Source organism: Rhinopithecus roxellana, chromosome 3 (assembly GCF_007565055.1).
Source record: "Rhinopithecus roxellana isolate Shanxi Qingling chromosome 3, ASM756505v1, whole genome shotgun sequence".
Classification (NCBI taxonomy): Eukaryota; Metazoa; Chordata; class Mammalia; order Primates; family Cercopithecidae; genus Rhinopithecus; species Rhinopithecus roxellana.
The window spans coordinates 76,350,288-76,377,718 of NC_044551.1; positions in this window are offsets into that span (position 1 = coordinate 76,350,288).

Sequence of the window (27,431 nt, forward strand, 5' to 3'; positions counted from 1 at the left end):
TTTTGCCTATAATTTGAGGATTCACTGTCTTGTTACTAAGTTTTTAATGTTTTTAAACGTGTTTCGAATTCAAACTTTTTATCAGGTACGTTACTTTTATATATTATATTGCAGTCCGTAATTTGTTCTTCATTCTCTTAATAGGGCCTTTCAAATGCCACAACATTTTAAGTTTTATGAAGTCCAAATTATCATTTTTTTAATGTTTCATGCTTTTGGTGTCACATCTAAGACACCTTTGCCTAAGTAAAGTTACAAATATTTTTCTGATTTTTTTCAGGAGTTTATGATACTTGGTGTTACATTTAGACTATTATATATGTTAACTAATTAGTTCAGTTTTACATGGTATAAGAATAAATTAAAATTGCTACTTTTTTGTATATGAATATACAAATATACAATCATTTCAACCCCATTTGTTAAAATGATTGTATTTCTTTCTTTGTACCATGAGAAAAAATTAACTATTCATATACTCCTGGGTCTATTTCATGACTCTCTTTCTTGTTTCTTTGATCTATTGGTCTATCTGGAAAACAATAATATATTTTTTGATTAGTGGATGATCACAGACCTATAGAGTGAACACATTAATTTTGGTGTTTCAGTACCTAAGTACATATATAATTTAAACTACTGTTTTATAATAACTTCCCATCACACTTTACTTAGAGTTGTGTATACTTGGAATTTCTTTTTTCATTATAAAGTGAGCTACATGTATTTGCTATGTCTGACTCACTTCACTGTTACCTAACCAAGTTTATTGCTTGCTTATCTTTGACCCAACTAAACACTTACTTATGCCAGGAGAATGCAGAACCAAGTCAGAAGTACGGCTTCTAAAATACTCAAGTATCTAGGAGAAAATAAGTAGAAATTTAAATATATTTTGCTATGGCAAGTTATATTTTTCACCCAAAACTGCAAACAGCAGAATATGAGTGTAAACAGATTTGATAACATATTTTTCCTATTATAAAATTTACAAATAATACATAGCCAGCATAAATATTTTTGGCCTCCCCAAATGAATTATTAGAAATATAAGGGACACTGAGAGAAAGTCTGTAATAATAGGATAAGTTAACAAATATTTCCTCTTCACTTATAACAACAGGATGTTATTGAAAAGTATACAAGTTAACAAAATGCTAGAACCTTGAAGGAATGAGCCACAGTAACCAAGATAACTGCAACTATTGAAACAAAGATGGAGAGTAAGTAAAATAATCTAAAGGCATAAGCTAGAGGGCTTACCATGGAGGCAGGAACAATGGCCTGTAAGTGCTAATGAGAAGTGAAAAGAGCACCTTCCCTAATGACATAGGTCCAGTGTTAGTACTATGTGGGAGACAAACTAGTCACCTCTTGAGAAGGTTGCAAGGAAGAAGCTTGCTTGAGGACAGGCAGTTTTAACTAAGACAATCAGGTAAGAATGATACAGAGCAAGATCAAGGGTAGGCAAGTGATGGACTATGAGTTCCAGGTTGGAAGCCTTAGAAAGAAAGAGGAGAATATAGGATCAGAATAGAATATTGTTGACTCGTCTGTATCAAATTTTCTGACTCATAACTGCCACTTTTATGTGAAAATCCATGTTTTTCTTTTGAGAATGTTTTCTTTCATCTGAAATACTTTTACATTTGTTTTCTCTGTTCTCTTCTTCAAAAAAAAATTACTAAATCTGCAAAAATGGTCATATATTTTTCTTTTAAACTTGTATTTTTCTCTAGTCTGTCTACAGTATGGCATACTGTTCACAGGCTTTTAATTCAGAATTTTGCTGCTCCTATAATAATATTTCTTTTTGTAAAGTTTTTACTTACTCTTTATTTTAATTCACTGATCTGCTGGCTTGCTAATTATTCTGTTATGTAAATTTGTCTTTGAACCCTTATGCTACTTGTCTATTTTATCATTTTGGTGTACAGATAGACGAGTTTGTTCAAAGGCATACAATCATGAATATCACCAACAGCAAAATGTAAATTATTTCCATCACCACAAAATGTGCTAATGTGCTTCTTTTTTCCTTTCTCATTTATATTTTTTGACAGCATTATTGAGAAATAATTCACATACCATATAACTTACTCGTTTAAAGTATAAAATTCAAGGGATTAAGCATATTTCCAGAGTTTTGCAGCCATCACTACAGTCAATTTTAAAATATTCGTAGCACTCCAATAAGAAATCCTGTACTTAGCCTTCAATCCCACCTTCCCACACCCAGCCCTAGATAACCGCTGTCCCTCTTTTATTCTCTACAGTTTTGCCTAATCTGAGTATTTCATATGAATTCAGTCACATAATCTGTGGCCTTTTGTGGCTGATATTTTTAAAATTTACTATAGTTTCATAAGATTGATTTATATTGTTGAATATATCATTACTGTTTATGTCTGAGTAATATTCCATTGTATCAATATATTGCATTTGGTTCTCCTATTCAGCAGTTGAGGGACATTTGATTATTTCCACATTTTAGCTATTATGTATAATGCTGCTATAAACATGCATATATAAGCTTTAGTATTTTCATTTCTCTCTAGATAGAGGTATATATTTAGAGATGGAATTGGTGAGACATATGGTAGCTCTACATCTAACCACTGGAAGAACTTCCAAACTGTTTTTCAAATTAGCTGCACCATTTACATTTCTACTAACAATGTACAAGGGTTTGGATTTCTCCACCTCCTTGTCAACGCTTATTATTATCCGTCTTTCTGATAATAACCATCTTGGTGAGTATGAAGTGTTATCTCATTGTGGTGTTGATATGCATTTGCAATTTGATAATGCGAAACTTTTTTTTTTTTTTTTTTTTTTTTTTTTTTTTTTTGAGGCGGAGTCTTACTCTGTCGCCCAGTACGGAGTGCGGTGGCGTGATCTGGGCTCACTGCAAGCTGCGTCTCCCAGGTTCACGCCATTCTCCTGCCTCAGCCTCCGGAGTAGTTGGGTCTACAGGCGCCCGCCGCCAAGCCCGGCTAGTTTTTTTGTATTTTTAGTAGAGACGGGGTTTCCCCGTGTTAGCCAGGATGGTTTCCATCTCCTGACCTCGTGATCCACCCGCCTCGGCCTCCCAAAGTGCTGGGATTACAGGCATGAGCCACCGTGTCTGGCCAATAATGAGAAACTTTTTATGTGCTTATTGGTCATTCTATATTTTCTTTGGGGAATATCTATTGCTCATTTTAAATTGGGCAATTTGCCTTTTTACTGAGCTGTAAGAGTCATTATATACCTTAGATACAAATTTCTTTTAAGATATATGATTTGCAGGTTTTTTTCTCCTATTCTGTGGATGTCTTAATTTGCTTATTTGGTCTATTTCTTTTTAAGTAAAATTTCCATTAATATAATTTGCTCATTTGTAATTATCCTGTTGTCTATTTATTAACTTGTAAAGTCCATTACATAGTTTAGTTACAAGTACTTTGATATATGTTCTGCAAATGCTTTCCCCCACTTTGTGACTTGCCTTTTCATTTCCTAAATGATACATCTTTAAAAGCAAAATACATCATAAGACATAATATTTATAGGCATATAAGGCATAATATTTATTTATTCTTCTTATATATATCTGGCTGAATCTGTGTCATTTGATGAAAACATTTTCCTTTCCCCGTTGAGTGGCCATGTCAATTTGACAAAAATCAATTGATTATATTCCCAATCTCTGCAAATATCTCCTTTTTGCTGAATACAATACTTTTTGGTTGTGGTATTTTTATTCTAAATCTTGAAATACGATAAGGTAACTTTTCCAAATTTATTCCTCTTCTTAAATATTCCTTTGGATATTTTAGGTCCTTTAAGTTTTTTTATACATTTTAGAATCACCTTGCATATATATATATAAATTTCGTTAAAATTTTCACTGGGAATTTGTTGAATCTAGAATTCAATATGGGAAAATTGCCATTTTAACACTGTTAATATTCTAATCCATAAACACAGCATAACTTTTCACCTATGTAATTTCTTTCAGAAATATTTTTAGTTCTCAGTGCTGAATGCATGCATATTTTTAGATTTACCCTATATAATTGTACTATCATAAATGGAATTATTTTTTAAATATCAATTTTCTATTTTTTCTGCTACATATACAAATATTATTACAATTAATTTGTATGCTAAACTATGTCCTGTTAACTTGATACATTCAATAGTTTGCTTTCTTTTTTGTATCGTACACTTCCTGAGATTTTTCTATGCAAATAATCATCACACTCATCTTTGTGCTTATCAACTACCGAGATCAATTAGATCATTCAGAGCCAGGAATACTAAGAAAGTAACTGTTACATTTGTTTTAGTGGATATTCAACTGATATTTAATGGTGTTTTGAAGTTATAACCACCACCTTAGAAATCAATACTGCAGAAGATTCCAAAATATATGCATAATTTTCTTTTTCTTTTAACCTTTATTTTAGGTTCAGGGATACATGTACAGGTTTGCTGTATAGGAAAATTCCTTATCAGGGGGTTTGGTGTACAGATTAATTCATTACCCAGGAAATAAACATAGTATCCAATAGGAAGTTTTTCAATCTTCACCCTCCTCTCACTCTTCACCCTTAAGTAGGCCCACAGTGTCTATTGTTCCCTTCTTTGTGTCCACATGTACTCGCTGCTTAGCTCCTATTTATAAGTCAAAACATGTGGCATTTGGTTTTCTGTTCCTGTGTTAGTTCACTAAGGGTAATGGCATCTAGATCCATCCATGTTGCCACAGAGTACATGATCTCATTCTTTTTTAATGGCTTATAGTATTTTATGGTGTATATGTATCCCATTTTCTTTATCCAGTCTACCATTAATGAATAGTTAGGTTGATTCCATGTTTTTGCTATTGTGAATAGTGCTGCGATGAACATACACATGCATTTGTCTTTATGGTAGAATGATTTATATTCCTTTGGGTATATATCCAATAATGTGATTGTTGGGTAAAATGATAATTCTGCTATATGTTCTTAGAGAAATTGCAAAACTACTTTCCACAATGGCTTAAATAATTTACATTCCCACTAGCAGTGTATAAGCATTCCCTTTTCTCCACAACCTTGCCAGCATCTGTTATCATTTGGCTTTTTAGTAATAGCCATCTGAATGGTGTGAGATGGTATCTCATTGCAGTTTTGATTTGTATTTATCTAATGATTAATGTTGTTGAGCATTTTTTTCATATGCTTACTGACTGTGTGTACATCTTCTTTGGAATACTGTCCGTGTGTGTCCTTTGCTTACTTTTTAATGAAGTTGATTATATTTTGCTTAATTTGTTTAAGTCATTTATAGATTCTGGATATTTGGCCTTTGTTGGATACATAATTCATGAAAAATTTTTCCCAGTATGTAGGTTGTCTATTTACTCTGTTGATAATTTCTTTTGCCGTGTAGACGCTCTTCAGTTTAATTAGATACCATTTGCCAATTTTTGTTTTTGTTGCAATTGCTTTTAGCTTTGTGGCTAGAAAAAGTCTTTCCTTTCCATATTTAGCACTCCCTTCAGGGCCTCTTGTAAGGCAGGTGTATTGAAAACAAATTCCCTTAGCATTTGCTTATCTAAAAAGAATCTTATTTCTCCTTCAATTATGAAGCTTAGTTTGGCTGAATATGAAATTCTTGGTTGGGATTTCTTTTCTTTAAGAATGTTGAATACTGGTTCCCAGTCTCTTCTGGCTTCTCAGGTTTCTGTTGAAAAGCACACTATTAGCCTGAGAGGGTTTCCTTTGTAGGTTACTTGCCCCTTCTCTGTAGTTTTCCTTTCTTCTTCTCCTTCTCCTTCTCTTTCTCCTTCTTCTTTTTTTTTTCCACTTTGATTTTGTAGAACATGATGACTGTGTGTCTTGGAGATGATCATCTCGTGTAGTATTCACAAGGCTTCTCTGCCTTTCGCAAATTTGAATGTTGTCCTCTCTAGTGAGGTTGGGCAAATTTTCTCAGATGATATCCTGAAATGTGTTTTCCAAGTTGTCTGCTTTCTCTCCCTCTCTTTCTGGGAAGTCAATGAGTCACAAATTTGTGTTGTGTTTTGTTTTGTTTTTTTACATAATCATGTATTTCTTGGAGGTTTTATTCATTCTTCTTTATTGTTTTCTCTTTATTTTTGTCTGACTGAGTTGTTTTGGAGAACCAGTCTTTGAGCTCTGAGATTTTTTTCCTCAGCTTGGTTAATTCTGCTATTAATACTTGCAATTTCATTCTGAAATTATTGATGTGAGCTTTCAGCTCTGTCAGTTGTTTTGTTCTTTATAAAAATGGCTATTTCGTCTTTCATCTTCTGTATCATTTAATTGTATTTTTTAGAACCCTTGGATTGGATTTTGACTTTCTCCTGAATCGTAAGATCTTCATTTCTATCCATATTCTGAAATCTATTTCTTACATTTCAGTCATTTCAACCCTGTTATCCATTGCTAAGGAACTAGTGCAGTCATTTAGAAGTAAGAAGAAACTGGCTTTTTGAGTTGCTAGACTTCTTGTGCTGGTTCTTTCTCATATATGTGAGCTGATGTTGCTTCAGTCTTTGAAGTTGTTGTACTTTGGATGGGCTTTATGCTTTTACCTTCTTTGAGTCTCTTTGGGGTTTGATTGTGATGTAAGGTGGGTTCAGCTGACTAGCTTCCTTTCTGGAAGATTTTAGGCGGGCAAGACTCAACTCAGCACTCCTAAGCAGCATGTTCTAATTCTCGGGTGGGGTGGGGGGAGTAGTATTAGCTCCTGGCTTTGTCCTTTGGCCCCTTGAAGTTAGGAACCTGCTATGCTGGAGGGGCCAAGAGTTCCCAACCACTGGCCACAGCACTTCTATGGTTTGTTTCAGCTAAAGTGCTTCGTCATAGTGGTGGCAGCTGGATCTGTGCTTATTCACATGTACCAGCAGTGGCAGCAGTGCAGCAGGGTGCCTGCTTATTGACTGGGGCAAGGCCCTGGCAGGCAGGGCTGCTAGCCTCCATTTGCACGTTCCTGCTGCTGGCAGTGGTGGCCACATTAGAGGGGGCTGGATGAGATAAATATTTCCAGTAGTACTTTCCATTAATATTTCAAATTAATAATAGACATCAAGTCACAGATTGATGAAGCTCAAAAAGGACACCAAGTGGAAAAATACCAAAAAATTCACATATAGACATGTCATACTAAAACTTGTTTATTATTTGACCCACAATAAAGTAAGTATCATAGTAGCAGGGTTTTTTTTTCTCTTTTGTTCACTGCTGTATCCCAAAGATACAGGATTGTGCCTGTTACACAGATACCATTCAATAAATTGTGAATCTATGAATGAACTAACCTCAATACATGAAGAACTCTTGCATCCACAGACTTTCCCATTCATTCAATGTCCTACTGTTACACATGTTTGCACCCAGGTTCATACTGAGTGGTGCTGCCTTTCCTGTTTTCATGTACTGAGAAGCCAACAGTGGTGTTCCTGGGCACACAGTTCTGTGCGGGGGTCTTAGCCTAGGGTTTTGCAGGAGTGGCTTCCCATGAGCCCCACTCTCAGAGCCTGGGAGTGCTACTTTATTTTTAACACAATACGAAGTTTTCAATATTGATATGATTACACAGAAAATTCCTAAGCCAAAGATCATAATTGGGATTGGGAGATGGTAATAACTCAGATTTTGGGAACTGAGAAATTATAATTTCAAGTAAATTTTCAGAAAAATTTTATTTCATTTGAATATTTTAAAATAAATGATTTTATAGTGATGAACATTACTAGTGCATCAAAAATATTTTTAACAACTATTTTTGAAAAATATAGTAATATTATTGCTTTTGCTGTTAAATAGATTATCTTAATGTTTGGGTCCCATAAATTTCATTTAAAGGAGATTACATTTATCAAACTGATATTTTTATTCATTAAAAATGCATTTCTCACATTAATTTCCACCAAGACATACAATGGCACATGGTGCTGTATGCTGATATGCTTGATTGTAGAACTGCCATTGCCTGCTCATGGAGTAGACCTGTTGGCCCAAGATGGGTTCAATCTATTTTGATGTATCTAATTAAATGACATTACTCTAGTCCTCCCTGTTAGTTTCATGTTAAACTTATTTGTCTATCATATGAGAAATTACCAAATTTTATGTCCAGTTCTTTATGTTTCAGAATTATTACATAGATCCTATACCTACCAGGTATTATAATCCAGTTAATGTATTGAAAATGTGTTTCAAATGTGTAAAATGGGTAAAGGAATTATTTTAAACATTCAATAATATTCACGTGTGTGTTGTCCTTGTCATTTTCCAAGACAAGTTAATTCTTTTAATTTCAGGCAAAACTGACAGATTAACGAAGGCTAATATCTCCTTTGCATTTCAGTAGACTGTTAGGCCTAGTGAGAGTGCACCAGATGTTTACACTGGGGAATATGGTTTTTGTTTGTTGTTTAGTATGACAACAAAAGATATATTTAATATTTTATTGATAGTTTTGCTCCCAAATGGTTCTCAACTTTGCATTGAAAGGATTTTCTCTTTCAAAATGAAATGTGAAATGTTTTTAAGTAATGACATGAAAAAATTGTCCACTTTTAATAAAAATGTACAATTTGAGGTAGATCAAAATTCTAACATAAACAAATTTCTTTCTCTTGAATTAAGTAACTATATACAGCAGACAAATTGCCTTTAAGAGACCTTTAAAACCATTAGTTTTGGAAATATAATATTGAGAACTAGCTTGGAAATTTAACCTGTTGTCATTCTATACACAATAGATAAGAATAATTACCTAAGTTATCTAAGTCGCTGGCATCAGAAGCCAAGATGTTCTTTCTAAAATCCAATTCGATCATTTTTCTCATTTGCCTTAATCTAAAATGAGTATCACTTACTGTTTCACTAAAGGACCTCAGATATTTATTTCCTGACTGTCCTCATCCTTTACTAGTTCTCCACATTCATCCTTTGAAGTAGTCATGCGTTATGTTGAAACATATATCCATGTGTGCAATGCCTTTCTATCAGTAGTGAACTTCTCACATTTTCTTTTTCTAATTCATATGTATCCATTGTTCTAAATTAGAATAAGCTTTTATCTGAGTCCTTCTGTCTCCTGTCTACTTCCATAAGACCTCGTAGATGAACTGTAACATTTTAATATATCATTTAATAAAGGATAAAACATTTTAATGTGCATTATTATTGCTTTATTTATCTCTCCACTCAAATACTTTGTAAGATTTCTGTGGGAAAGAAGCATATCTTGAGTCACTGTCTCTCCTATAATAGCATTCTACCTTCAACTAGTGTCCAATAAGTATTTGGTGAATTAGTAAATATGTGAACAACAGTCCCTGACAGGTGTTTAGCAAATATTACCAGAAAAAAATACATACAGAAACAAAAGGGGGAAATCTCCCCTGTTCATTACATGTAGTCTTTTTTTTTACCAAGATTGTTAAAATAATATCTATAAACAAAGAGTATGGATTTTATATTTAATATGCACTTTAAAATTCATTGTTATATTTCTTCACTGAAAACTCAGAATTATCAATACTCAGAATGGCCAATACCACCACTACCTAGAAGACACATTTTGAATTTCCTTACAATACACATCTTATTAGTGAATACAATCCCCAGGGACATTTTCTCAAGGATCCTTTAATCATTCAGGATTAAATGTTAAGATTTCAAATATCATCAAAATAAAAAAAAAGATAAAAATTTATAGACTTTCTACTCTGTAAACTATTTCTACTTTAATAAGTAGCATCTTTCAATGTGTAACTTGCATTTCTAATGCCATACAGTATGTGTATAATATTCCTGAATCATATCTGTCACATGAAATTGAATTCAACATTTTGCTATTTCAAATAAAGTAAAAATAATTATTTTTAACTGAATATAATCTATTCTACTTAATTGATAAATATTTCCTCTTGTTTCCTATTTGTAAAGTGCTTATCTACATTACTAATTATAATTATTAATTTTTTTTCACCGAAGTGCTAGAAAACATGATTGAAATGTAGAGATACATCTTATACCAAATGATCTAAAACATTTGGTCATTGTTTGACAAGATATATAACAATTGTACTGTTTTAAGAGTTAAGGCTCTAAAACAGAGAAACAGATAAAAAGAGCTTCTACGTAGAAGATAAATGCAAACTGCTGTATCACTTTAGCCTACAACCCATTATGGCTTTAGAAGATTTCCAAAACAACCTCCACAATCTCCTATGTGTCCTGGGCCTTACTTCAGTTTTTGGGGTTTACAGGGGTTCCAGACTTTGGTAATGACAAAGATAATATCTAGCTAGTCTATATGAGGTGAATACTAAAGCCCTGGAGCATGGAGGGGACACCATGCCTATTAGATGTTCACCAGGTAGTGCTGGATACTGACAAAGTAACTTTATCCCTAGATGTTGTAGAAGTGTCTTCTGGGAACATCTGGATATATTGCTCACAAAACTTGGTGTGATTGAATAGAGTAAAATAATTAATAGTGCCAGTTTTAAAACCCATTTTCTTTCAGAGAGAGAGGAAAGTAATTTTATGGTGAGAGTAAAAGGAATTTTAATTTGTAATGAAAAAATTGACCAAAAATTCTCAGGAAAGACTGACATTTTTTTTTCCCTCATGATGCAGAATAAATATGTGAGCTAAATTTCTGAAAATAAAACCTGTCCTCTTACTTCACCTATAAAATAAAAACGAAAATTAATTGGTTTCATTTATTAATGTTGAGGCAATAATGAATGACAAAAGTATACATATAAAAATGGGTTTACAATTGAAAGTGAAACAATTATTTGCTGATAATCTGTGTCATATAAGCTATAAATCTTAAACTTCTAACTAATTGATATAATTTATTTTTCTTGTTCATTTTCTTGCAAGATTCCTTGGAAGAACATCACAACTTCACATATTTGTCTTAGAACAGGCTTTATGACAATTCTTACTAAGTGAGAACAAAAACAGAAAAAGCTTGTATTCCTCTATTCTCTCATCATCCTAATGAAGCAGGCTAGGGTCTGGGCAATTTTGTGGAAACACAGTGTGAGTATACATGCCAGTGGGAGATCAGTGATAATCTCTCTTATCACAAGAAAATCATCATAAATAATCAGAAAAATATCATTGGTGCCGATTCAAACAGATGATTGAAGGACCAGGTTATCTTGGTTTGAGGTCCACTCTTTGAAGTAGTTGCTTAGAATAGTTAGTTGCCTAGTACCTTGAGACTTTGGGGCCTATAAGAAGGGACAATTCCTTTTGGCATTGAGAGATACTAAGAGCACTGAGGGAAGCTTGGTTCATACACATGCCCTGCCAGAGGAAAAAGAGGCAATTCCCAATCCCGAGGTGGCCTCCCAGGTTTATTTTTTGCAGTTCTGTTCAGCATATCATAACTTTAAAAATAAATATTTTAAGATCTTACAATAATGTGGTAATTCCATATGGTGTCAAATACGTTTTTAAAAATACGATCTAGGTTAGGAGAATCAACCCAGGTCTTAATTTATCTGTTGGTTATGTTCAGAATGATATTACTGACCCTACGATTATTGATTTAAAAACTTTCAATGTTTTGAGATAAAGCGTTTTAACCCATTAAGGTAATATGTTTAATCGGAATGCCTGTGCTCCTCTCGCAGTTCTCACATCTGAACTGTCACATTGATTGATTCATTTATATAACCACGTATCATTTTGTGATTTAAATCTCTTCCATCTTTACTTATCTTTTTAGGTTGATATTATTTATGCTGTCCACACTCTTGAGTAAGGAGGCAGCTAGAGGCTCGTTAGGCAGATAAAAAGGGAGGATCTTGGGAGAAGAGCAATGTTCATAGGAACATCCGCGGGACAGCACTTACACTGCCTCTGCAGCTAATGGGAAGAAACATGGTTAAGAAATTCCCCTTTTGCTTGAATGTTCCTCAGAAGGCACTGTCCTAACTTAGATGCAGGCACAATAAGTCAATCTAAATGTCCTTAATTTGACCCAATTCATTATAATGTCATTAACATGATATTAGCATTGTGGTTTTATCTCCCATGTGGGTTTCACTTAGGCATTCATGGGTAGTAACCAAGATGGAGTCACTCTGGCCAACTGCAGGCATGCACAGTTGCAGTACCCTTAAGAGGAAACTTCACCCCTACCATTTTGGGCAGAATCCCCAGAAGACTTCCTTGTTCTTGTCACATAAAAGACCCAGAACTCAGCCCCATTTCTGGCCACCTATTTTCAGGTCTCCTCTCTTTGTTGAGAGCTCTCCTTTTGCTTAAGAAATTCTACTCTACTCACTCTCAGGTGTCCATATGCCTTATTCTTCTTGGTTGTAGGACAAGAACTCAGACCTGGCTGAGCTAGGGACTAAGCAGACTGCAACATTTGGGAGCTTATCTGGGATTGTCAGAAGGGTGAGTCAGAGCAGACCTCTAACTCTTTACTTTCATTTCTGAAGTTTCTTATCCTTTTTTTTTTTTTTTTTTCTCTCTCTCTCTCAAGATCAAATAAAACACTGGGCTTCTATCAGCCAATTAAAAGCAAATATTGTGACTGCCAGACTTAAGACTCAGAAGTCAGACTTGCTGGAGAGGATTTTGTCAATCTCCCATCTCCCTTGGGTGCTGGGAATGTTGACTATATCCAAAACCAGTTTTCCCTCATGGAGGTCTAGCTGTCACATGGGATTAGGAGGTCCTGGGGCAACTGAGAGTATCTGGATAAGGCTACACCTCCATGTCACCGAAAGGCCCCTAATTAACTCCATTCCCAGACAGTCTATTAAGGTATTGGCACCAGGACTTCCAGTCTTTTCTATCACATTTTTTTCTTTCGCTTTCATGGCTGTTATGGCTCCTATCTCTTCTTTGTATGCAATGTTGCAGGTATTTTTGCAACCTGGAGATATAATTTTGTTGGCTAAAGTCAGCAGGTGCCTTAGCAACCAGCAATGCAGCTCAAAGGGTTGTTGTTTTTGTGATTTCCCTGAGACACGGGGATTTCAAGATTTCAGTTAAAGGGTTTCTCTGTCCCCCTATGATGTCTATACATGGCACTGTATAGGGGGATATTTCACCCTGAGGATGTACCCTCCTCTCCATGTAGGCTGTTTCTTTCTTCATGTAAGAACTCAGCACTGTCGAGTGAATTTAAGTGGCCACTCTATGAGACAAATTAATTTTCTTCTGCTAGAAGGCATATTGTGAGGACAGTCTATCAAGCCCCAAACCTCTCTTTCCAACCTCTGCATATAAAGTATTTGGAGACAAAGTTACAGCTTAACATTTCGATCCTTATCAAGCCACCAGATGGGATAGAATTTCTTTCCCTGGGGAGCCCTATCAGCCTCTTCTCCAAACTCTTAGTTTTCCAATTACACACCCTCCTCCAGTAGCCCATCAGAGACCAAGTCCCTTGTCCCATTTGCAAATGGAAAATTTACTGTATCATAGGGAGGAAGAAGAAAGCCTATCTAGACAGATGCTTACTTCTATGTTGTCTCCTCAGAAAGGAGGGAACCAGCCCAACCATTATGGCCTTTTGAGGCATCTGTTATGTCTCCAGTTGCAATGGCATTTAAACAAAAAAGAGGAAGTATGTTAGGAGGTTAATCATTTCCAACGATGTCTGGAACGGGCTGTCTTGTTTTGCCCCAATCCCATGGACTTCTGTCCATAAGGAAAATCCAGTCAGAGTTTTCTAAATTTTCCTCAAATATTTTTTTTCTGAAAACAGTGCAATGAAAATAAAATGTATTTAACGTGTAAAGTATTGTTTAAAGGAAGTTCTTTCTTTGAAAGTTTTATCTTGCTTAATCTTATGTTAAAAGGTTATTTGTAAATAGTTTGCCTCATTAACATAATTGGGGTAAAGCTTAGCGTCTTTCTTTGGGAAAATAGATTCAGTGATTTTTTGCAAAAAGGAGTATGATCTGACAGATAGAACCAGTTAGTAACATACTTCCTGACATCTGTGTCAAAGTCACATGTCTGTTATAAAGGTTGTTTTAAAATAGTCACGTTTGTGAACCTCTTTTATATTTGTGATGAGTTCTGATTGTCTTTTTGTATTTTGATTGGTTCTATTTGGCTAGTTAGTGTCTTTTCTGTATTCCATATTATCAGTAGTCCTGTTGTTATATACTGTCCATGATGGTTAATTCCACTCATATTTTAAATGATCCCTACTAATGACTGATTACTACTTCTTTATTGCTCCTTTGGCATCTCTATAGTATCTTTCTTAAGGATCAATTTCAGAATTAACAATTGCCCATCAAATCACTGCTTTACACGATTTCCAAGAAAGTTAAATCTTCCTCTCTTTAATACTTTAAGTACTAATTAAAATAACAATTATCACTTGAGATAATTAGACTTCTTTGTTATCAGCACACCATTAGTTTTTTTACAAAGAAAAGAAAATTGTTACAAATAATAAGTTATCAGTGCATAGGTAGTATGTTTTACTCTAGATTAATAAGAAATACAGCATCATGGTAGCAGAAAACTATATGGACTAGAATGCAATGATTTATGAATTGTGCTGTATGATTACTATAGGATATTGTTGAATGTGCATTATAATATTTACATGTTTCTGTCAATATAACTGCTTAATGAAACAATCACAAAAATCTTAGAGTCAAACTGAATGTACAAAATAAGAAAGGGTGTGAAGATGAGAGAGAATTTTGAAGTAAGCTAGGAAAAAGAATATGTTTTTCTTCTATTTTTTGAATCAACTTTTTTTTTAAACAGAGTTTTGCTGTTGTTGCCCAGGCTGGGGTGCAATGGCGAGATCTTGGCTCACTGTCACCTCCACCTCCTGGGTTGAAGTGATTCTGCTGCTTCAGCCTCCCAAGTAGCTGGAATTACAGGCACCCAACACCACGCCCGGCTATTCTTTTTTTTTTTTTTTTTTTTTGGTATTTTTTAGTAGACATGGGGTTTCACCGCATTGGTCAGGCTGGTCTCGAACTCCTGACCTCAGGTGATCCACCTGCCTCGACCTCCCAGAGTGCTGGGATTACAGGCGTGAACCACTGCGCCCAGCCTGAATCAGTTTTTTCAAAATGATGTAGACTTCAGATTTTGTGGAGAAAGTTTGGAAAATAGAATTTGTGTTATTCTCTAGACTATTTAGATATACTTTCTGCTTCCTGTGGACCACCAATCTGAAGTCTTGAGAGTTTTATCTCATGTTGTAAACAGATTTAGATCAACATCCAAAATGGAATGGGATGGAATTCATCATGGTTCTGGAAAAGAAATTAGATATTTGACTTCTCTAATTTCATCAATATTTTTCACATTTCCTTTGAAAATCAAGTATGGAGAACAAGAAGAAGAAAGGCGGGGTTTAACTATCAACCGAAAAGGTTAGATTAGCTATAAGGTTGATGTGATGTAGTTTTCTAGTCAGACTTCCATAGGAATTTAGGTGGTAGCTTACCAACACCTACATTATTAGAGTTCACATTCCATCCAGAAATATAGGCTGGCCTTCATAGAATACATGAACCTGAACTAGTTCTTTTGCTGTAAGCAGCTACAAAACTGGAGAAAGCATACGAGGTATCTGGTTTCAGGAAGTGGGCAGCAGTCAGTGGAAAGCTGCAATCTCTGAATTTCAGAAGTGACTTGCGCAGGACTCCATAGTCAGTCTAGTCTTCACCTGGAAACAATTTTCTTAGGTCTATGTAGAAATTCTGCATTTTGCAGAGTGAGGTAGCACACTGTGCTGAAGGGGATGCTGTGAAGAGACTGAATTTCAGAAATCAGAATGGAGGTTCCTTGTAAGTTCATGACTAAAATCTGGGCTGCACATTTGCAGGGTGAAACCATTCATGTTATCAGAATGTGACTCATCGAGGATAGAGAGAGGGACAAATTTTAGAACATAAGGGCTATAGTGGATTACCTGTGACCTATTCAACACCTCTTTAATCTCCTCAGAAACTGAAAAAGACAAACCTTAACAGTCAGCACCATGTCTTAGAGTAAGGCTTACTGTGTTAGTTTTCCAAGGCTGCCATAACAAAATACGACAAATTGCGTGGCTTAAAAAATAGAAATGTATTGTTTCACATTTCTGGAGGCTAGAAGTTCAAGATCAACGTTTTAACAGAGCGGTTTTTTTTTTTTTTTTTTTTTTTTTTTTTTTTTTTTCCTGAAGCTGTTGGGGAGAATCTGTTCCATGTGTCTCTCAGTCTCTCTCAGTTTGCTGGCAACCTTTGGTACCTCCTGGCTTGTATATTCCTCCCCTCATCTCTGCTTTCATGTTCACATGTCATTCTCTCTGTGTGCATTTTTCTGTGTCTAAATGTGCCCTTTGTATAAGGATGTCAATCCTATTGATTTGGAGCCCATGCTACTTCAGTATGACCTCATCATAACTTGACTAATTACATCTGCCATGGCCCTCTTTCCAAATAAAATCAAATTTGGGGGTATTGGATGTTAGGACTTCAATTTCTGAATTTGGAGGGGACAAAATTCTACCCATCATCAAAATTGCCATATTTTACCAGATAAGTCTCCTAACTGAAAATCACTATAGTTCAGTCTGATCATCTAGAAAGTCATTTAAATACCATGTGTGTATATGAAAACGTAAACATCTATTATGTAAATATATATTTCATGTATACTCCATATTATTTAAATATAGAGTAAAAGTATATCAATCTCAGACATATCCAAGGATGTGGAAGTGGGTAGTATTTTAAAGAATCTTTTATATGAGTGAAAAATTGAAGGAAACAGAAAATATTATACAGAAGTTGCTATAGTAAGTATATTTTAAATGATAAACTGAGAATTGTACAATGATTATAAGAACATAGGTTACAGTTCTTATCTAAACAAAAAGAAGCTAGACATAGAGCATAATTAGATCAACTTTGTATTCAAAAAAGGAATAATGCTAGTGATATGGTTTGGCTCTGTGTCACCAACAAAATATCATCCCAAATTGTGATTCACATATGTTGGGGGAAGGGCCTGGTGGGAGTTGACTGAACCATGGGGCGGACTTCCCCTTGTTCTTCTCATGGTAGTGAGTGGGTTCTCATGAAATCTGATTTTTTGAAATTTTATGGCACTTCCTCTTTCACTTTCTGTCTGCAGCCGTCATGAGAAGACATGCCTTGCTTCCCTTTGGTCTTCTGCCATGATTGTAAGTTTTCTGAAACCTTCAAACCATGCTTCCTGTTAAGCCTGCAGAACTGAGTCAATTAAACTTCTTTTACTTATAAATTACCCAGTCTTGGGTATTTATTTATAGCAGTGTGAAAATGGACTAATACAGTCAGTTTATTTCTTTTTCTTTCCCAGCTCCATTGATTTATCATGTGACTTTGAAAGTGTTACGTTTCTCAACCTCAATTTCTTCATGAAAAACTAGAATGTATGCTTTTTGCAAGGTCATTACGAAGATTAAAATGACGTATATAAGTATTTATTTTTAGCATAAATACATGAGATGTAAAAGTCAACACATGGTAGTACAAGATAGACTGATATTATCAGCATAGTTACTTTTTTTTTTTTTTGAGACGGGGTCTCGCTCTGTCGCCCTGGCTGAAGTGCAGTGGTCGGATCTCAGCTCACTGCAAGCTCCGCCTCCCGGGTTTACGCCATTCTCCTGCCTCAGCCTCCCGAGTAGCTGGGACTACAGGCGCCCGCCACCTCGCCCGGCTAGATTTTTGTATTTTTTTAGTAGAGACGGGGTTTCACCGTGTTAGCCAGGATGGTCTCGATCTCCTGACCTCGTGATCCGCCCATCTCAGCCTCCCAAAGTGCTGGGATTACAGGCTTGAGCCACCGCGCCCGGCCCCAGCATAATTGCTTATTTAGCTGTGTGGTTTCAGAAGGGAAGGACTGTCATTCTCAGTGTCATTTTTTTAAGGATACAACAGGCTATTTGTTTCTGGGGAATAATCTATGACTTTGAACATAAAGATCTATTAAGAAAGGCAGATGCTGTTAGGCCAGATCATGAAATTCTTATAGCCGTCTCAAGTAAGGTTAAGGTTATGTGAAGAAAATCTGGAAATTCCTATCCTACTTTCAAAATTTAATCAGGTATATAATCAATTATATTTTGTGTAAATCATGCCAACCTAAGAAGTTACAAATTTTTCCTTTACTGCCTCAACCACTTTACTCCTTGGCCAAGTTACGTACATTCCCTAAGACCAGTTTTCCTATCTGTGAAATATGCCTTATGTACTTGGTAGTCATTTGACACCATCACTGCTTAAAGAAAGCTATTTTTGTTACTGTTTATTTTCTGTTCCCATACTTGGACTTTACATGTAGCCTATACAACAGCAAAATTCAGGTAAAAGTGCCTTCATAAATGCCCCGGCACTTTTTGATGTTATGCTTTGGCTCTTTCATTCATAAATTCATCCTCTAATTTTTAGTATTTTATCTTAGGTTGGCATTATCTCTCAGACCAAATAAATTTTATGAGGTTTTCTCACTTTGCCAAGAAGTACTCATTTTATTTCTCCCAAACTTTACTCCCTAAATCTTCAATATGATAGGTGTTGGAAACATAATTTTTAAAGTATTTCAGTAAAAACAGCTGTTGTAATAGCTTCAACAACTACCATCTTAAAAGAACAGCCCGCCCAGCTGTAAATTAAGCACCTGGAACACATTCTGAGGATTCATTAAAATCAAATGGGTGTGTGGAAATAAACATCTAGGAGTAATGCTAGCCACTCAACTAATAGAAAATAACACTGAAGAGGATAAAATCAACATACCATTAACTTTTGATATCTAGCACATTATATAAATTACATCTTGCAAAGTGATAGTGAAAACCATTCTCTGAATTACCTTTCATTTTCAAAATTTAGATCTGAATAAATCTGAATACAACTAGTCAGGAAGGCCTCCCAGCCTCACTGTACTGTGCTCGTTTCCCTCTCAAAAGGAAAGATCAGATTTTTATTTTATTATAAATGTGTTACTTTCCCCTTTAAATATACCTGGCATTTTATTCAAAAGTGTGATTACATCATCTTGGAGCTAGCTTTTCTTCTCAGGAAAACATCTGTCATTTTGTAGTCAGGTAAATATGAAAATACTATTTTTGACATCTTATTTTCTTGCCAGCCTTTTCTAATTTTGCATAATATGTTTATTCCATTTGTTAAAGCTTTCCTGGAATGGCACATTTTTTCTCCAAATAAAAATAAAGTGCCAAAATCTTGTCTGTATTTTGATATTATATGCCTGTTTTCACTTAACTCAAAGTACTTTTTTTGTTCTAAATCAATATAGGTTATAATATTGGAAATGAAAATATTTTGCTTTGAAATAAAACTGGGTACCAGTTTTCATTACTCACAGAGGCTTTATAGGAAAGATAATCAAGTTTTAAAATATGTCTCCTTTTGAAACAAATTTAATGCTAACACAACTGGAAGCTAACTAATCAAAAACAATCTTTAATATTGTATAAAATTTCAAATCATTTCATGAGGAAAAGACCTATGACCTAAGAAAATTATATTTTAGGAATAATTTATTAACATGAGAAGCAATTGGAAACAAGCAAAACTGTCAACTCATATAGTTGTAGAAAAAGTTGCATTCACATACAAGAGATTTAATAGTTTACTTTTAATAACCTTATGCTTTTGAAAAAGCTTGATGGTTAACTATTTGTAAAATATGCAATTTCAAACTATTACATAAATTCAACACATTATTATCACTGTATGAATTTAAGAGTTTTAGCAATATTCAGATTAATCTAATCATAATAATAATGAATATTATCCAAGTTAGGTATTTATTAGTAAAGTAAAATCTTTCATCTTCGTCTAACATTATAGGATGTTTGATCATGATTTAGACTAATTGAGTCTGTATATATCACAGTGCCATGGATTTTTGTCTAAATTTAAGTTGATATTTATCTTCCTGTTTCTGTGTATCTGTGTGTTTTTAGCACCTATTTTTCACTTTAATAGTAGTTATCAAATATATTTCATTTATTTACTTTCTTACATGCTGACAATTCTTTCCCATTAGTATTCACAAAGGAAAGTCCTCATTATTCACATCATCGTGCCTGCTAAAGGAAGACCACAGTGTGGTTTTTCTGGTGTCTTACTGTCCAGTCTGACATTTTTCAGGATTTCCAGTATGTACTTTATCAAAGGTCAATTGGAAACAAACCTGGGATGTATTGTAAGGCCCATTTCATGTGCCTCCAAATTCTTTGTTCTTTATATAACATCAGTTTTCTCACCCATTTTCCAGAATTTTTATCTTCTTGTTCTAGAGACATTATAATTGAAGAAGCAATTTTGGACCATTCAGTATGATCATTAATATCACCTCCTTATACTTATACTTCCGGTTATATCCAACTAACTACACATTACAGCTATGGGCAGGAGCTGTCTCAAGTCTGCACCTTGTTAAATGCCCCAGGAATCCTGCCTAACTGAACTTAAAATGCTACTTATTTTAACATTAGGCCTAACTCAAATATCATAGTTAGACTAAAACTACATTGTGCCACTCATCTACACAAAATATTGTTTTAAGTTAGTAAATAATTGCATTGTGAGTTATTTTCAATGTCAAATAGCCCATAGCAATTTGAAAAATTTCTACATGTTGGCTATGTAATCATATAAATACTTGAGTGATACAAATTTAAAAAAAGAACCATTACTTAATTAGTATTATTTTATATTTAGGAAAATGAGTTCTAGATAAATAGATAACATGATATAAAAAGTTAATTTTTTAAAGTAGATAGCTCAACAAAATGGAAAATGCATTAAATGAAGTTTATAGTAGGGCAGTGTAATAATTACATAAACTTAAAATTAAATTAGAGATATAAAATATAACATGATATAAAATAATGTTTTTTATGACATACAAAAGAAATTCTGAAACTTCTGATGTCCCTCTGCCTGTCACCTATACTTAGATAGCACTATTTTCAATAAATTTTAGGACCAAAATTTTTACCTCTAATATTGCCTTTACTATGAGACAGCAAAATTAATGTTTCAGACAAAAACAGACAAGATAACCCAGGGATATCTCATTACTGAAAGAATGAAAAGATAATTTCAAATATGTCTAAAATACTACCAATAAGAATGAGGATGTCAGAGTATCAGAGTCCCTGCCAACCTAATAATAATAATGTGAACTTCATGAAAAGAAATAATAATTTCAGTCAATTGTATTAAGTTGATTCTTTATAAGGGTCTAAGTCCATAATGACACTCAAAAAAGACAAATACCTTAAAATTTACTAATGATGAATCATATGGAATTTTCCTAAGTATATATTTTTTAAAATATTGCAATATGATTAAAATAAATTATGTAAGTAGGATATTTAAGTTTTTGTTATCGCCTGTTGAGAATATTCAAGGTATATGGCAATTCTGAGAAAATACATAACAAAGGTAACATTTGAAGATATTTATATTGCTTGTTAATGTTAATGAAAACTGTAAGAATACATGGAGCCGTATCAAAGACTCTAATAAATTAATGCGATAGCATAAATACCATAAATGCCATAAATTTATTACCAAAACATCAGGGGTTCAGTCTGGACGAACGGAGCCAAGATGGCGCACTTCCGGTTTCTTCATCACTAACTTTTCCCGTGCACGTGAAAATGCAGCCGGCGCCTGTGAAGGTGCAGACCAACCGGGCATGTGCCAGGTGACGTCAATCCGAAGAGACCAAGATTTACCTGGTCGCACCTGCGGAACGCCCCCCGACACGCCCATGCCCCGCCTATTGCCCTCCCACTCCTAGAAAAGCCGCTCCCGGCCAGCGACCAGTGCAGACTTCCCAGCCTCCTACTCTTGTCGGGACTGCAGGAACTCCCTCCAAGAGCTCACCGGGGGACTCTCTTGGCCTCCTTTGCCGGAGGCCGACAGACCTCTCCCTACCCACCTTCTTCCCCTGAAGCTCGGTGACCAAAATTAAATTTGCAGTTTTACTTCTACCCTTGCCTGCTCGCTGGCACTTTTGTGCCCGCTCTGGTGGTCTTTAGAAAAAACAAATCACAGTCTAGGTCCCATTGCTCATGTCACAGAAAGACAATTCCTGAGACAATGTGTATTTCCAGGGAATAAGGCTTTATTTGGGTGCTACAGCTGAGGAGATGGGAGATCAGTCTCAAATCCATCTCATTAACTGACTAAAACTGGGAGTATATAACATGGAAGGAATGTAGCTACCTATGGGAAAAAAAAAATTGGAAGGAATAAGGAAGAAGAATTGATTAACAAGAAGCCGGTGGTCAGTCAGGAAAACAGGAATTACAAGAAGTTTCAGTTCCTTGGTAGTATCAGGGAAGACTCTGTTTGGTTTCCTGAGAAAGGAACTTATGTAAAACAAATGTATGTTTCAAGCTTTAAGACTGGAAGATTAATTTCTATATTTTTTATTAAACCGTAAACATTAGTTCTATGGGACAATTGGCTGAGTTTCAAAATCACATAAAATTAGCAAAATATATAATATAATAAAACAGAATAGGTCAGGAGTTTACACCTTCATTGTATTATAGATATCAAAACAACTAGAGACCTCAACAATAAGTAACAACCTTTTAAGAAAAAATTAAACAAATGTAGTAAAATAGCTTGCCGAACTTTTCACAGTATCTCACAACTAGTGAGACTTTTCATGTTCCTGATCTTTCTTCCTGTCAGAAATAGGGACACAGTTATACAGCATACTTTACCCCGTAGAGACTTATGGGATTTTTATCTTATGTTCTGCCAGGAATATAAAACTGGTTGAACTTTAGCTTCATTAATATTCACCTTGCTTTGTTTTTTCTGAAAACAGATTCTATGAGAACTTAGTTATGCTAAATAGTATTAAACTTGAGGTAGAGAACAAGATTTTCAGGATAAATTAAAGATGGAAAACTGTAAGTTAAATTAACTTCAATTTTTATATTTTCCTTCAGAGTTTATTGAGGTTTTAATAATTTAATATATGTTGAATCTTCAAAGGTATATAACCTTCAAATATAATGAACCACAGAATTGTGTTCTACTTTGAGAATCTTGAGGAACTACATTTTTGCAAAACACAATTTATAAAATTGTTTTCATTTAGTGCACAAAAGGCACAGTATTCTAAGAATCAGATTAATAGCACACTTTGTAACTTATCTTTCTGCCATTTCTGAGATTGAAAGAAAGTTTTGTGGTATATAGAGTGCTCATGATACTTGTAGGATTGCATTGGCATCAACCTAGCTATAAAAGTTTATTTCAGAAAATTTTTAAAGGAAATTTTTAATAAAAAGAGAAACTACATACAATGCAATCTACCTGTTTTTTTTTTTTTTTTTTTTTTTTTTTTTTTTTTTCTAATACAGCATTCAGTACTAAAATTCACTTTATGCTGGCTGGGCGTGGTGGCTCACGCCTGTAATTCCAGCACTTTGGGAGGCCAAGACAGGTGGATCACGAGGTCAGGAGATCGAGACCATCCTGGCTAACACGGTGAAACCCCGTCTCTACTAAAAATACAAAAAATTAGCCGAGCGCGGTGGCGGGCGCCTGTAGTCCAGCTACTCAGGAGGCTGAGGCAGGAGAATGGCGTGAACCTGGGAGGCGGAGCTTGCAGTGAGCCGAGATTGCGCCACTGCACTCCAGCCTGGGGCACAGAGTGAGACTCCGTCTCAAAAAAAAAAAAATAATAATAATTTCACTTTATGCTCCAATGTACATTTTGTAGAGCTTAACATATATAGAATATATAATAGAGAATAAATAATTTCTCTTCTGATTTATGATTTATTTGAGATCCATAACAGTAAAAATTGCTTTCTCTAAAAGTATATTTTATATTATAACAGACTAAGATTTTTAAAATTTACTGAAATTAAGACGTTTTCTCGAAATACATTATAATAGCATCAGGAATCTAAATGCAAGTTACATTAAAGAGAAGTAACATTCTCTCCCTCTCTAAAAGCAAAAAGTAATACTTGTTTTGGATTTGTAATTCCATAATGTTCTTTATCTGAATACTTCAAATGCTCAGGGTGTGATTATAAGGGCATCAGGTTTACACAACAGGCTTATGAGAAGAATGATTTTGTGTAAATGAAAACAGTGTATGGTTTCAGAGAAAAATGGTTTTCAAAGCATTTGAATATGAGCTAGGAATCTGTGTTTTTTTACTGTGGTTATAATAAAGGTAGTTTTTATTATCTGCCTAGTAACATTCAGGGGATTAATGACTCAGCAAGAATCAGGCATTTTGACCTGTGTTCACCATGACAGCAAACATTTAGTTATTTAAAGTAAAATACTAAATACAGGAAGATAGGCCAAAAGTTATAATACTTAGTAGTAAAAACTCTTCTGTGACTTCTTTAACTTCTTCAGTACATCTAATTTTATGGGCCTTAGGATAGTTCAGTGTGGGCATCATACCCTGTCAGGAAAACTGAATCAGCTTGTCCTTGTTATTTTTATACAGTAAGATAGATCATATGACTCTCTGTAACTGTGAAACCATGTTCCAGAGACCTCGTTTATGTGTTCCTGTTGTTAGATTTATAACCATGCCACATGTCTTGTAATTTTTCAACTTGACATAAACTCTTACACATTACATAGGATTTCTCACATACACAGTTTCTAAGGTAAGGGCTTTGCAAGCAACAGTTTTGCTATGGCCCACTATACTGAGTAATTGCTAAAATTATGTCTAATATTTTATAAGGCACTTTTGTGAAGTTCCTTTATCTTTTGAAAGAATGGTTTTCCTGAGAAAATCACCCATTATTAGCCCAGTAAAGTGCTGGGATATACATTAACCAAAGATGGCTCTGAATAGATGTTTATCATGGATGAAAAGAAGACAAAATTATAAGTGGCAACAGTGTGGGTGGGGCAAAATTTGGTTCTGCTCTGCCCTATTTATCTATCATCAATATAATGTATTTTTAAATGGAATAGTCTGAGTGGATTTACTAAACCTAAATGAGCTCAAGGACAGGAAGAGCTAAAACAGTGATGAAGTTCCAGATGGTGAGTGTAGAACCCTCCTGCCAGCACCTGCAGCTTTGCTCTTAGTGTGGGATTGGCTGTCCCTATGAGTGTACACCAGAAAGCAGACTAACACCTAAACAGAGAGCACACAGGCCCTGCCCAGGCACGTTTGTTTGTATACTGCTTATTTAACTGCTGTACATTGAAAAGTATAAGTTCTACATTTTTCTTCTTATTGTAAAATATCAACTATATACCAAATATGTAAATAATACTTTCAAACATCAGTATTATCTTTCAACCCTTGGTATGCTCCAAAAGGATATTATCATTTTACAGATGAAGCTAAATTAGGCTCAAATTAAACAATTCAACCCAAATCATTAAAATTAATAAGAAAAAAAAGAGTTTTATATTAATAAAGATGCCAAAGTTGGTTCTCTTTCCTTTGTAACCTAATCCTTCCATTTATTCATACATTGACTATTTGCTGAAGACTAACCAAGTATTCAGCTCTGAGCTAAGTGAAAAATGTATGTGACAGTTACAATAAGCACCCTTCAGGAGCTCCTGTCTCACATTCTATTGCTAACAGAAGGCCAATCTCATTTGAGGCATCCCCAGGGAATGTTTTCCTGGAGTCATAATAACCCCAATCCTCTTTGGTGGCTACATAATTTTCCTACTTCCTTTGCAGTTATAAGCAGCCATGTAACCCAGTTATGGGCAAGGAGACTTTTGTGAAGCATGGTTTATTTGACGAATAATCATACCCTCTCAAGGAGAATACATTGCTCCAACCCTTTCTTTCTGCTAGGTTGCTGGAGTAGGAAGATGTTATGTGTAACTGTGGCAACTACCTTTTTGTGATAATGAAAGACAAAGATGATAAGTCAACAGTTTGAAGACAGTGAAGAAGACAGAATGGGTTGATAATATCGATGAAGCACTAAGTAAAGTCTAATCTAACCTCTAAATTAATTCTAATTAACCTAAACCTAATTAGGTTAGGAAAAATATCTCCAAGGAGTGACATAGACCTGAAGGATCAATAAGCATTAATTAACAAGAAAGAGCAGTTCCTCCCAGGCAGCAATGTAGCATAGTGCGTTTTAAGAATTCAAATATATGATGTTGTGCAGTAAGGGTTTAACCTTGACCAAAGGTTTGGCATTTTGCCTTCAGCCTCTGGGAGGTAATCTCACAGTCTTTGCAAAATCATTCCTGTTAAGAATAACTCTTTTTATTGGCCCATGCCATGTAGTCTATGCAAACAATGTAATTTATGGTGGGGTCTTGGAGATGCTGGAACTGGAAGGCCTTGAAACTAATGTCAGTCATGTGAGCAGTCAACCATGTCTATGTGACATAACCAACAAAATCTCTTCCACCAGGTGATCTTCACTGGTTGGCAACATTCTATGATGCATATTGTCTCACATAGTTTCTGAGAGAAGTAAATTCTGTGGGTACAACCCCACTGGGAGAAGACAATGTGAAGCTCCACACTGGGAAACCTTCTGGTTCCCACCCCATATGCCACTTTCTTTTCTGATTTTAATATGTATCATGTCAAGGTAATAAACTGTAACTTTGAGTAAAACAGTTTTCATTGAATAATGTGAGTCAAACTAGCAAATTACTAAACCTGAGGGTGGTCTAGGGGAACATCAAATTTGCAGTTTTACCAGAAGTAAGAGCTCTTTGGGAGACACCTATACTTTGTAGATGGTTTGCAAATTATACACAATACAATTATAGGTCAGAAATGCAGCATTATTTGCATTTTTAAAAATGATATCTGGTTCTTGTGTTTTTATAAAGAGTTATTTTTGCTGATGGCTGGAGATAGTATATAGAATTATGTAAACTTGACCATTAAAGAAAAGTTTTTCTGTTTTAATTTTAGTCTTTTTTTGATTAATCTATAAGCCCAGAAAATTTTGGAGAAGGATTCTTGTACTGGTTTGCTAGGATTGCATAACTAAGTACCACAAACCATGTGGCTTAAAACAACAGAGATTTTCTGTCTTACAGTTCAGGAGGCTAAAAATTCAAAATCTAGTTGTCAGTGGAGCTATGAACCATGGGGCAAAAAAATCTTTTGTTACACATCCCTCACTTCTGGTGATTTGCCAGAAGTCCTTGGCATAACTCAGCTTGCAACTGCAGGGCTTTGTCTCTGCCTCTATCATCACATGACATTCTCCCCTCTGTGTCTGTGTGTAAATATCCCTCTTATGAGGACTGCAGTTATATTGATTATCAATATGATGATATCGTCTTAGCTAGTTATATGATGCTACTCTATGATGATGTTGTCTTAGCTAATTATATCAGCTACGGTGCCATTTCCAAGTGAGTTCAC